Genomic DNA, 11,746 nt, shown 5'->3' with positions numbered 1-11,746 from the left:
CCCACCACCATGTTCGCCACTAAACCATGTCCGCAAGTGCCGCCTCCATACTTTTTTTCCAAGAGAAAAACATCTACCTACATCTACCCTGTACTTCCAAGATGGCTAGTGTCTGCTTTTAAAACAAAAATGATGCTAGGGAGAGCCTGTAAGTTATACTACAGCAAATCTAGGAAAGCTCTGGCTGGAGGTTAGTGGACAGAAATAAACTCTTCAGGTGTTGGCATCTGCATCAGTTCTGTTGTATCTTTAACTCTTGCATGGTCCAATTTATTTGGGATTGCGTAGCTTTTTCTCCAGATTGCATTAGTTCATAGCTGGGGTTATAAGTAAGTCTTGGAGTTTCTTCTTTCCTTTTCTTGCAAAATACAGAGCAGTGACTTCTCTGCTCTAGAAAGAATGTTTCACAGAATCAATTAGGTTGGAAAAGACCTCTGAGATAAAGTCCAACCTGTGACCAAACACCGCTGTGTCAACCAGACCATGGCACTGAGTGCCACATGCAGTCTTTCCTTAAACAGCTTCAGGGACAGTGACTCCACCACCTCCCTGGGCAGTCCTTTTCAATGTCTAATCACCATTTCTGTGAAGAAATTCTTCCTAATGTTCAACCTAAACCTGCTCTGGTGCAGCTTAAGATGGTGTCCTCTTGTCCTGTCACTGGTTGTCTGGGAGAAGAGCCTGGCCCTCACCTGGCTACACCCTCCTGTCAGGCAGTTGTAGAGAGCGATAAGGTCACCCCAAGCCTCCTTTTCTTGACGCTAAATACCCCCAGCTCCCTCAGTCATTCCTCGTAGGACTTCCCCTCTAGATTCTTCACGAGCTTCACTGACCTTCTGTGAACCTGCTCCAGCACCTCAATCTCCTTCCTGAATTAAGGGGCCCAGAACTGGACACGGCACTCAAGGTGTGGCCTCACCAGTGCCAAGTACAGGGGGAACAAACTCTGTGTAAGTAGTGGGTTTTGTATGGTTGTCATCTAAACTCTGTTAGATCTCCTTCTAGTAAAAAGAAAATGTACTATGAAGGAGGTGTTTTATGGAAGAGGAACATAATGATGGTACTGGAGTTTCCCTGTTTTTAGAAGGGACTTCAGTTTTGTTAGACTACTTTTGTGTGATGCATAATTTGTACAACTGCAGTAATGCAGAAAAACTGAGGGTAACGAAATTTGGGCTGAGCCTAAAACCCACTTTTAACACTAGGTTGGTGCATTGAATTTGATTCTTAATTTGTAGATTAGTTACTATACAATGTCAACTTGAAATAAGAGGGTTATGGGAAATCAACTTCTTGCAAGAAAAGTTTGTGTGTTTTTATGGCCAACCAAACATTATCTTCTGCTAGGTAGCAGCCAGCAAGCCTTCTTTGGTACGTGTTTATCTGAGCCTTATTTGGTAAAACTATTAAATATTGCTGTGTCACATTTGCTCTGAATGCAAATCACTACAATCTGATGTTAGACTGGGTGAAAGAGATGCACAGTCCAGAATCTGTCATCTGTTAGGCCCTTTGTGTGGGTGAAGCACGGCACTTGTCCAGAATAGTCTACGAATGCTACATAAACGGGATGAGAGAGCCACTGTAATGCTTTGTTCATCATCTGTAGTGGCTGTAAGAGGTGCTCACGTGAAGGACACTGGGCTGGCATTGAAGGAGCCCTGTAGACACATGGGGCATTTTACAAAATATTCTTTGTCTTGTCTTGTCAAAATGTTCTTTGACAAGAGTAAGAGAATTCAGTGAATAGCAATTAAGCCTTCTATCTGGTTCATAGTCATTATTCTGGATAAATTAACACTTTTATGTAAAATATGTATATCTTATAATAGCATAATTGACTAAATCTGTAGGTAGAAAGTGTTCTGCTTTTCATAAATAACTCATGGGAAAACTTTCTTCCAAAACAAATTCGACATGTATGTTTACAGTATTCAATTAAGTACAGTATTTGATTTTGGAATAGCTGAAGAAATTAAGTGAATAGGTTTCAGGGTGCTTAAGCACAAAAGTAAAGAGTTTTTTTCAATAAGAACTTCTGCTTATTCACAGTTTTTAAAAATAAAAGCCTGAGCAGTTTCTTGAAGCGCCCTAGCACAGAGCCTGATGTAGTGACAAGTCAACTCCTCTGCACAGACTTTGTCCGTGAGGCAGCTGCGGCAATTCTCTAGGAGCAAAAAATAAAGCTGGGGTTGTGTAACTTAACCTGGGGGAGGAGGGGGACATTCCTGGTGCTGAAGAGAAAGCCATCAAGTGAGGGCCTGGATATGTAGGCTTGTGAGACGTATGCTATGCAGGCTTCACAAATAAATCTCAGAGTGTATTGTGGAGAATCTGGGTGAACCTCTCACTGGAGGAGGCAAAGTTATCCCTTGTCTTGCCTCATCGTTTGAAGTGTCAGAGGGACCTGCACTGAGTTCGAAGCCACCCTGCTTTTTTACTTCCAGCCTCTGGGATTTCTTTCTTGTACTGTATTAATTGCTCCAGCCTCTTGTGCGCTTCCATTACAGCCACCCCAGGTCTTCTCTCCTGTGCTTTAAAGGGTAGGTTCAAAATAAAGCCTCTCAGCATAGAGAAACCAGCATGTAGGATTTGATGTGAAGTGTGGAAGTGTGAAAGGGCTTGGAGCTCCGCAGCACAGCCAAGGAAGCAGCCTGGTGTGGCATGTCATGGAGCTGGCACATTCGCAGGGCAAGATTTGGTTCCAGTCAGTTAAGACGAGGTTTGAAATCTATTACTGACATGCTTCTGAGTTCTGTTGTGCTTGTCACCCCAAGTGCAATTACCCAGGCTATGTCACAACACTGAGCTTAAAACACATGGGCAGAAAGCCAATTTCTGCACTTAGCAAGCACTTTAAATAGAAAACTACAGCTGACCTGCAGGTACCTTTCCTTTTACAAGGAAAGCTGGTGTTTCTAACTACTTTAATTATAAATGCATTGATAAATGCTGTTGTATAATATTTATTCACTAAAATAATGTTTATTCACAGCTTAATGTGATTGCTATGTACAGTTTGAGTTTCAGACAGAATATAAAGCCTTTACCTTCTCTAACTTTGTTAACCTTGTGTAAATAGGTACAGCAAAAGGAATACTTAGGGCATTTTCCAATGATACTGTGGCAACCATGGCAAATCACCAAGATCCACACTAATAAAGCATTGAGATAATTTTGTAGTGTTTAAGTATGTCTGTCGTGCCACAGTGGCACATTTGACCTGTCTCAAGCACAGCAGTGAGGTCTGTTAGCGACAGCATGATACTTAACACCGGTTGTGAACTGACCCAGCTTAGAGTTGGTTTTGCAGCCCATGCTTAATCCCATGTTGCCATGGTTCAGCCACCACCTGTATCCGTGATAATTGATGCAAAGCTGGTACAGTTGCAGCTGTAAATCTGAGTCACAGCAGTGAGGGCCATGTGGACAGAAACTTGGGAAGCTGCTCTGATGTGGCTTCAGGTGCTGATGGTACAAAGATGCTGGTAGCTTTGTTGGTGTTAAAACTTAACCAGACCTGACTTAGCTTCTGTTGGCTTATCCCATATTTTGTAAAATGTAAATTCTGATCAAAGCTCATGTTGTGATTGAAGTTGTGAAGCCTTCTTGTTTGTGTCTAAGGTAGATGGATTGGGGGAAGAGGAGTGCTACAGGATCTTGGTGCCATACTTTTACTATTGAGAAATTCCTGGAAATTGTATTATATCATCCTAGGACTTGGCTGCTTGCAGAGCTTAGCTGAATTTGCCCTTGGTTTCATGGCTGTCACGGCTGGAAAATTTACCAGTTTAAGCCTCACTTAGTTAAGACATCCATATAGTTATGGGGATTATCTACTTACTGATTGCTTTATGGAGGTTCTATGACCTTCCTTAGAAAAGATATGTGTGGGTGTGCATTTCAAGGCCTAGATGAGTTTAAGAAATCTTCTATGACTTTGTTTCTCTTGGTAACAAAATCAAAGGAGACTTCAGTTTCTGAGTTACTGAAAGTGACAGCATAGGTGCGCATAAACTTGGTTTGGATGTTTACCTCTGTGATTACCTCAGTGCCTTGGAATTTAAGCTATCAGACTTTTTACAGCTTTACAGGAGGCCTCACTGCTGAGAGTATAATTAGAAAAAAGTTCCTATGTCAGGAACTTGAGATTCTTAGGACAGAAGATCTGAAAGGCTACTAAAAGTTAAAAAAAACCCACAAAAGCCAGATTTCAAAAATCACTAGTTTTGGCAACTGATTTTCTAGAAGTTATGGTGAATGGAAGGGAAGCCCAAGATAGATGAGCTGAGGTGCTGGTGTTGATGAAGTGGTTGTCTTGGCAACTGCAGTCACTTACATATCCTGAGGAAAATAGCAAGCAAATGTTAAGATTGAGTAATGGCAACTGGTTGACAGAAGAACCAGGAGCAATGAGCAGCTCGAGGCTTACACAGGGAGTTGATCTGACTACAGCACCAAGTTGCTGTTTTCAGCCGTGGGATTCTTGAGTGTTGTAACCCCGATGGTTCTTCTCTTGTAATGACAATGTGCCTGGCTGCCTACTTGCTGCATGAGGCCAGATCTCTGGGGAGACACCTTCCAGGGTATATTTGTTCCCAAAAAGGTGAGTGATGCATGTGATGTGAATTCAGGTTCTACGGGAGTGCTTTATTTTGCAGCCCTGCTGTTCAGTGTAGTCATACAAATACTGTAGCAAGATCCCAGTGCAAAATAAACCCTCCCTGCAAGCAGGTACTAGTATGAGGGTTGCATTCCATGTCAGAGATAAACTGCTGGCGCTGCAACTGTCGGGGATTGCTCTAGGTCCCTGTAGTGCTTTCCATGGTGAGAAATTGAGCCATGTTGCCGTGTGTTTTGCTAATTGTGATTGCACATGTTGATTTGTGGTTCTGTAGGTAAAAACTGGTAAGTTTTAATCTTTTGCTTCCCACATGAAGCACTTAATTCTCTTCCACTTCGGTACAAAAAGCACAGCCCAGAGAAAGCCCAACTGAGTAAAATGAGTGGAATTTGAGCCAGTTTTTTCCTGCTGCCACAAGCATATTTGTAACTGCCAACTATGACAGGTATTTCTACAGGCACTGAATCTTAAGCAGAACACCAGGTGCTCAGAGAAGTTGAAGAAGACTAGGTGTACTCTTTCTGCCTTTCATCTAATACTTGGTTTCTGAGCTTCTCTTTGTGTAGTAACTTGTGAAAAGTCATAGTTGAAAGCTTCATTCAAATGGAAGTGAAAAACTCGTAAGCTACTTCTTGCTGCAAAGGCCAGCAAATGGTGAAAACTGCTGGTAGGATTAATTTCCTATCACCTTTATTCCCTTCTTTTTTCTAGGAAAAGTCCTACCCTGCAGATACAGGAACAGTCACTCTATCAGTTTGGTTTTGGTTTTTTTTACCTGCATGTTTAAAAGCTACTTGGCTCTGCTGGTAGTAGCCAGGGTACTAGGCGGACTTGATGTTTCTGTGATACAGATCCAGCTTGGTGCTCTGGTTATTTAATTTAGTCATTCGACCATCTATCTCTGCTTAGCCACGTTTTTCAACACAGGCAAAGTCTCTGCTAACTTTGTGTAATAGTAATATAAGCCTGTGCTACAGTTAATAGTTGATTTACTTCTGAAGCTTTGCCTAATTAGAGGAATGTTTTCCTTGGCCAGTGATACCAGCTTCAGCAGTACTGAAATGTTAGAAATTGCAGTCCCTGGTGTAATGCAGATACTGATGGTAGGTGTTTTATTTGTGGGTAGCTTTTGCTGAAGGAGCAATGGCAAAAATACCTGTTTAGGCTTTTCCTCCTTCCTGGCTTATAAGTTTTTAACCTGTATTACATCTCCCTCTGACCCTTCAAGGTTTTTTTACACTGAAAGTGCTTATCTGATACAGGACTTCTTAACGTATCTGTGACTTCATCTGACACCAATCAACAGATTAAGGTTTACAAATCACTTCTGAAAGTAGAGTGATATGTTTTCCAAGTAGTTCCTATCATTGCAAAGAATATTTAATTAAAAAGTGAGGGAGTATGAGATGAAACCTGGATCACTTCATGTAATCACTTTGAATTCTGTGCTTATAGTGGTCTGCTCTGCTGTTACGAACTGCTGTATTTATCCTTCTATTTTCACTAGTTTAACAGCTAAAAGTTCCAAATAGGCCTGGTACAGTCAAACCCACCCTTTTGTCAAAACGAAGCTTGATATAGGAAGTTTCATAAACTAGGCACTACTACTACATGGAGTAGTCTGAGTTTCCTGAAGAGAGCATATGGTAGCTGGCACTTCAGTGGAGATGACTTGGTAATTTTAGATCCTTTGTCTGAATCTCTCTGCCATTTCATGGGACTAATGACAAATTAAGCTTTTTGTAGATGCAAGGAAAGCAGGTTGCTAAAAATATTTGCGTTTTGTACATCTTCAATTATTTTATCAGACTTGGACTAGAACAATATATTGGAGTCCAAGGTATAAGGTCAAAGTGGTTAAACTCTTCTAAAATGAATAGTCCTGCCACTGGAGCAAAGCTTCTTGTGAGCAGAGACCTTGATTCTCTCATCCCCTTTACAATAGGACAAGGCAAGCCTCTTAGGACACTTCTGGATTTTTTTTTTTTTTTTAGCTTTAGGTGGTAGCTGTTCACTGAAATCAGCAGAGAATTGCTTGCTTAGGTGTTTCAGGGTGATAGTAGTCTGGGTGTTTTGTTGTGATGATCTGACTTTGAGGGTGTCACATCAACTTCTGTGACTTCAGTGTCTCAATTCTAGTTGAATGTGTTGCAGGCATTTGTGAATGTGAATCAGCAAAAGTTTGGCTTGAGTTGCTTTTATTCCAAGATAAATGTAATACGCAGTTGTATAAGCTAACTAGAGCAGCCTGAACCTGAGATAGTAAAATCTAGTTTGATTTTGGTTTTTGTAATCTGATCCTTAGTGCAATTTACCTGTCAGTTGCTAGAACAGTGGGCATGGTTTCTGGTGCTCTGCACTAAGCAAAACAATCAGAAAGAAAAATGTTTCTATGATACAGTGGCTGACTTATACCACTAGGTGTGGTATTCCTTTAATCCTTTTATAAACTTTTTTATCCTATGTAATTGTGGATGTTCTTATTACCCATACAATGCCTAATTCCTTTTGAACTCTGCTAAACTGTGGGCCTTAATGTTGCTTAGCAATAATTAGCAAAACACAGGTGGTTTGTGTATTAACTCTAGATCAAACCTTCAAAATTTTGTTTGTGCTGACCTGTTATGCTTTTATGTTGGTAAGACTTCCACTGCTGAATGGTGAATGGGAACTTATCCAGATGGATGCTCAAATCAGCCTCACTGCCAGCCCTTAGCTTGGATCTTCTCTTAATTTTGTCTTTAAAGCTCTTGCATTGTGTTCCCACTTGACATGCCAGGCTTTTAAGAATGCTGGATAGCCTCCTTCCCTAACTATGGAATATGCTATAGGAAGCGTCACTTTCACAAAGTAGACAAAGCGTCTGTGTCCCTTTTTATGGAAACTTGAGATGCATTGCTGGATCTCATTCTGCTCTTTGCGGTTTAACCGTGCTGCTCTTACAGGAGCTTACAGGTTATTATAAAGGATAAAGGAGTAGTGGTAGTTGGTGTTCAGATGTTTTAGATGTCTGATCTGGAGGTTGCATTACTTTGTTAGGATACTGGAGAGCCCTTCATTTTGTGATTTTGATTCCACATTCTTCCTTTCTCAGATGTTTGTTCTAGGCAAGTTTGGTTGTTCAAGGTCAAAGTTCCACTTAAAGTTAAGGAATAATACAGGATTATTAAATGATCCCTGCTATGCTTTTGTAGCAGTGTTTTTATCTCATACATCTTGCCTTGTAACTATCACCATTTTAGAGCAATCTGTGTTAAGTAGGGTAAAGAACTAAAATTGTGCAGAGGTGCCTGAAATGTCAACAACTTCAGTATGGAAAGGTGGCATTGAGGGCCACCCCACTTATTTTACATGCCCAGCTTTGGAGGGCTTGGAGAGGTTCAGCCGTCTCTTGTCTGGGGACAACTGTGTCCTCCTCAGGGAATGGCTCCTCCAAGAAATTTAATATGTGGCTCTCAGCCAAAAGTATTGGAGATGTATTTAGTTCCCACTACAGCTTTAAGGGACTAACAGGACTAATGGCACTTAAACCCGTATCTTCTGGGGTTTTTTTGAGGTAATGTAGTTATAAGGCTGTGAGTTTATATTGAGGAATTCTTCCTTTCCCTTGTTGAAACTTCTACCTCCTGGGCTCTTGGCTGCGTAGTGGGGTAGAGCCAAAACCCAGCCAGCAGTGAAGGAACTTGCATCTGTACCTTAAGGTGCTCAGCTGGGAGGAGGCATTGCTCCTGTTTATCACCTCACATACCAGTGTGAAATGTTACTGATCCTGACAGTTTTTTCCAGGCTCTGTGCTCTGAGCTGTCAGTCTCCTTTTGTTTTCTGGCTTGTGCTTTTGCGTTCCTGTCTGGACGGTGGCCTGATGCCAAGGGGAAAGCTGAAGAGAGCTGTGCTTAATGCCCTTTAGGGTAGGGCATCCCCCCAGAAGGTGGAGGATGCAAAGTGCCTTTGGGCCAAATGCTCCAGTGCCAGCTGGTTGAACAAGGTGTCCCAGTTTAGAGGATTTTTTTTTTTTAAGGAAAATAGGACAATCATCTGAATGAAATGTGTGGTACAAGTGGTCACATACAGAATTTCAGGCTCTGAGTCAGCCTTGTACACACATACCTACTTGTAACCTTGAGTTCAGTATTAAATTCCCAGAGCTCAGTGTTCAGGGCATGTTCAGGGCATTTTGTTTCTTGTCACTTTTGTTGGGCAGGTCAGCAAGCAGTACTGAGAAGAAACATAAGGAGAATGCTGGGTCTGGAACCTGGAGTTTTCAAGGGTGGGTCCCTAGTCTGCACTGACTCCTGAGATGCATTTCACAAGTACGAGGCTTGTCATGCTCACCCATGCAATGCTTATGGCGTTACTCCTGGTCTAGCAGGGTCCAGAAAGTTGAAAGATAAGCTACTTTTAGGTAGCTATTAATTACTCTGTTCTGGAGAGTGCAGGATCTTTTCCTCTTTAAACTTTTGTTCTTGTATTTTTGGAGGACACATCTGTAATAGGGGTTGAGAAGGTAGCCTCAAACGGTTTCTGTCCCATGCTCTGTGCCTAGTAATGTCTTTGTGGCAGAAAATCTTTCAGTGCAACAGGGAGATGACTTAAAAGCCCATCCTTATAAACACTTTGTCATTGGCTAACTTTTTTACATTTTTTTTTTCTGGTGGAATTTTCTCATTAGTTTGCTGTAGTCAGTTGTCTCTTGGATGAAGCTGTGATTTTAGAGACAACATTTCACACTGGAAGCAATTTCAATGTCCTATGATAACATGTACAAGAATGTTAGATCAGTCAGTGTTTAATTTGCAAATTAAAAATCTTGCTGTTGTGGCTTTTTGTGTTAAGCTACTGGACTGTAAGGATAATGAACTAGTGATGCAGACTTCCATGATCATTAATCTGATATTGCAATAGCTGTGTTTAAAGCTAACTGCTCACAGTGAAAAAGCAAACGAGCTACGTGTTACCTTAGATATAATTAGATACGGTCCCTGGTACGTTTATTTTGGAGATTGGAGCAGAAGCATAAACCCCCCTACAATACAGGCTGCAATGCCCAGCACAGAAGTGGCTGTACAGGGAATGCGAATTCTGCAGCACACACTGCTTAGTGCACAGTGTAGGTTACTGTGCCCTGTATTTGCTGAGAATTTTTTTTTTTCATGCTGATGGCAGAATCACAGCGTTTTCATCCTGGTGGCTGCAGTAGTTATGGCCCTATGAGAAATATGAGATCTGGTGTCCGTAGACTTAGTACCCTGAAAAGGTGGGCAGCATTGCAGCAAACATGAAGGAAGTTGTGCATACGTCATTGCTAGGATACTCATGAGGTCACTTCCCCGGCATCCAACTTCTCAGTTTTTCCTCTGAGGAAGATCAGGGCTCTTTAACCTGAATTGCTGTCCCACTTGCTGTTAATACAGACTATAGACAGCCACAGTGTTCAACCTCTGTGTCTCTACAGGCTTTCTATTTTGAAAAGATGACATAACTTCACTGAGCAGCACTAAACAATAGTTAATTATGTAGATGTCTTCCAGAATTTGTTTTGAAACACTTTGAAGCTATAAAATATACTGGATCTGCAGCAAAGCTGCCAGTATATTTGCACTTAGCACAAGGGCCATTTAGCCAGCAGGAGAAAGTACTTTGTCCTGCAAAGTCTTAATTGACTCAAAGGTTTTTGATTGGTTATCTTTGGTGTGGTGTTGGTTTTTGGTTTTTTTTTTTTTAAAGTCATCTTTGTAGGTAGTGGTCTGGTGTTAGTTTTAGCATCTGAGTCTTCTTTTTCTGCTTTCATACATCAATACGTGCTTTGAATGCTGCCTGGTTGGGAAGAGGCTAACCGAAAATATTGCAGAGTAACTTGAGCAGCAAACAGGATGCTACTCAAATGAGGTTAACTTCTGTATAATGAGAGTGAGGGAGGATATTTTGAAAGTTGTCTCTTTTTGCAGGAGGCAGTCAGTGCTGTTGGCGTATTTTATGGGTAAGATGTGTTACGGCTTGTGTAACATCCACTATGAGGCTGTGACTTGCTGGGGGCTCTTGAACCTGCAAAGTTAATCCAGCCCACAAATACAATAAGTGGTTTGTGGCTTTTAATGAGCTGCAGAAACGATGGTTACTGTAGAGGTCATTGTATGCAAATATAAGTAAATTAGAGCCCTCTTGAAAGCCCGGCGTACTCTGAAGAGTGGTGACGTGATTTTTGCTGTAACTGGACTCTGTAAGAGTTGGCTTCTGGTGAGCGCTTGCTTCTTCCACTCTTCCAAAAAGTCAAACATGTTAATGACATGCTCCATGGAGGTACATGTGCTGCTGAGGCTGTAATTCTAAAATGTGCGTTGTAAATCAGATGATCATGAAGTCTGGCCAAAAATTGTTGTCTTGGCTGTCTTTATCACTAAACAAGCAAGCAGGTCACTAATTTAACTTGCTTAGATTATTTTTCCCTGCTGCCATTCCCCCACCCTACACCTGCCAAGATAATACTGAGTGTTAGAATGGGAAGGAAAACCCTGACTATGTTTTGTCTTCCCAAAGTAGAAAAGTACTGATAGAGTATTCAGATTATCAGCAGAGTATTAATACCTAAAGCCACAACTGACAGTACACAGAACTGCCCCATGGGTCTTCTAGGACAGGCAACACAGGCATTTGTGGAGGATTTCAGTAGTAGCCAATGGCTCCTGGTTGAGATTTTTTTCTGTGCATGCAATACCACACTTGCTGAAAGATTCAACTTGCTGGTTGGTCTAGCATTGTAGCGACTGAACTGTTGACATTTAACTCTATAAATAGAGGTCTAAAGGATGATTTCTTCCAAAATAAACCTTTTAAATTAAAAACGAGGGACTTTCTGGCTCATTTGTTACCTGGCTGCACAGTAGTGCCAGGAGGGGTGGGAGGAGGAACCTCTGTTGTGACTTGCACCAGTTTGTTCTTCTCTTCTTGCGTAGGGCTAGTTTGGATGCTAAGTTGTTTTTAAGCAGTAATACTGAGGATTTATCAGACCCATAGCTGAGCATAAGATAGGAAAGAACAGTTTATACACTTCGGATTTTGTGGTGTTCAAATGCCAGTGGCAATGCTGCCCACACTGTCATCATTCATCTGGTTCTTAATAGTCTA

This window comes from Corvus brachyrhynchos, unplaced genomic scaffold (genome assembly GCF_000691975.1).
Source record: "Corvus brachyrhynchos isolate BGI_N302 unplaced genomic scaffold, ASM69197v1 scaffold139, whole genome shotgun sequence".
NCBI classification, from domain to species: Eukaryota; Metazoa; Chordata; class Aves; order Passeriformes; family Corvidae; genus Corvus; species Corvus brachyrhynchos.
This window is presented reverse-complemented; position numbering follows the sequence as displayed.